Here is a 2,208-nt window from a genome sequence, read left to right as displayed (position 1 = left end):
ATTATCAACATGTTGCTACATTTATTTAATCTTTTTTTCCCCTTTGCTGAAGTATTTTAAAATAAATCCCAGACATTATGCCACTCATCCTTACTTCATTCTATACTTCTGGACAGTGAGGACATCTTACACAACCCAATGCCATTATCACACCCAATGAAATGAATCATTCCTTGATATTTAGACCATAATAAAATTTCCTTACTTACCTCAAGATGCTGTTACACCTGAAACAGCATCTAAAGTAGGTCTACACATTATACTTGGTTGGTTGGTCTCTTATGTCTCTCTGAAGCTGGTACTCCCAATGAGATCATATTTTGATTAACATTTGAAGGAAAGTACTAGAAATGGCAAGATCCAGCTGCATGAGGGGTGAGTGCCCTATCATTGAAGGTACTTCTAGGCATAGCAACCAAATGCAATACGTGGACCTTTGTTGGACATTAATTTTAAAAATGAGCTGTAAAATAATGTTTTTGGGCACAAATTAGGAAGAGTGAACATGATTTGGATTAATATTAAGGAGTTATTATTAATTTTGTTCATTTGTTTGTCTATTTATTTATTTGGCAAGGCAACCCTTGGTTGACCTCACAGATTGCAAGGACATTGTCAGCTTACAATCCCTTATTTTTTATTTTTTACTCCTACACAGCACCTGGTCTTTCTAGGTGGTCTCCCATCCAAGAACTAACCAGGCCTGACCCTGCTTAGCTTCTGAGATCAGAATGGGATCTCCAACTTGTTTAGGGTGGCATGGCCATAGACACGATTACATTTTAAAAGTAATACATTAGCTTGTGTAATATGTATTATCCAATACATTTTGGGATCGTAATCAGTTGTTTATGTTGGTAATGTTTCACTATTTTAAAGTTTTCCATGGATTTAATTATGTGGAAATGCATAATTTCATAATCCGCATTACAAATAATAGACTAGCTCACAAAGTGTGCCTTAGAATTTCTGTAGGTTTTAACTTTGAACTGATAATGCTGACCATAAGATTTAATTGAGAATTTACCTTTGACTGTATTGAAATTTTAAGTGATTTCTATCGATCCTATCAGCATTTATATTTTTCAAAAAAGGTAAAAATTTTCCAAAGGAAACATTTCAAAATTATATTCTTGGAATACTCCTATTGGTTATAGGAATATATAGAACTCTAACCCTGGAGGGCATACTATTTAACATCAAAACTGAGAAGAGCAAATTGGTTCCAATTTGGGCAATAAAGGGGTTAATGAATAATGGCTGCCTGGCAGTGTAGAGAAGGGTCACCAGGCTCAATCTGGTTTCAGCAAGGAAATCCCCTGATCAGTTGCTCTCCAGGTGCTGGAGAGGCAGGCTAGTGGGAGGGTGTTGCATTTGCTATCTAAACCAGAGCTTTCACTTTGAAGATAAGCTTTCACATGAGTCACATTCCTTACCCTGTTAGTTCCTAGTCTTGAGTCAGAATCTAAGGGAAATAGAAAGCCATTTCAATGTTTTGGATGTTTTTTGAGATTCCTCACTTCTTTCAATCTCCATTATCAATCAGAAATGACTTGATTTTCCTCTCCAGCATTATCATCAAGAAAGTTAATTTAATTCCTCTTTTCTTCCTAAATTCCTTCTGCATCACGCCTTTAATTTTTTTCCTTAGGCACTTCTGGTTACAAGTAGACATTTATCTAGTTGTCTCTTTTGATCGAATATTTTTCTCTTCTGCTTTCGGTTTTACTTCTGATTGCGAGAAGACCGCTAATATTGTAACACCGAATAAATCAGTTATTAAGCTCTAGTAGCTGGTTAATGTGTGAACTTTAACTCTCGTGAAGTACAAGTTTTGGCTTCCATCAAAAAAAAAGAAAAAAAGAAAAAAGAAAAGTTTGTCCACATGAGGATGAAGCAGGCCAAGAATGCCTGATGTGTAGGAAAAAGAAGGTGGGGCATACCAACGATCCAGCTTTGGATTCAGAGAATTATGGGGTGGTTAGGGGTCCCCAACTAACAACCCAACTTGGCTGCAGACGGGTTTCATTTCATCAGTTAACATTGTCTGTTTGAATTAGTTGCCAACATTTCAAAATGACAGGTTTCCCATAATCATCCTGACTCTGGGATTTAAAATTTTATTCAATTTTAATTAATTTAAACAGCCACATATGGCTAAAAGATACTGTATTGGACAGCACAAATTAGGGTGGACTCCAAAGAAGA

This window comes from Pteropus alecto, unplaced genomic scaffold (assembly GCF_000325575.1).
Source record: "Pteropus alecto unplaced genomic scaffold, ASM32557v1 scaffold44, whole genome shotgun sequence".
NCBI classification, from domain to species: Eukaryota; Metazoa; Chordata; class Mammalia; order Chiroptera; family Pteropodidae; genus Pteropus; species Pteropus alecto.
The sequence above is the reverse complement of the archived record's forward strand: the minus strand, read 5'-3'. Positions refer to the sequence as shown.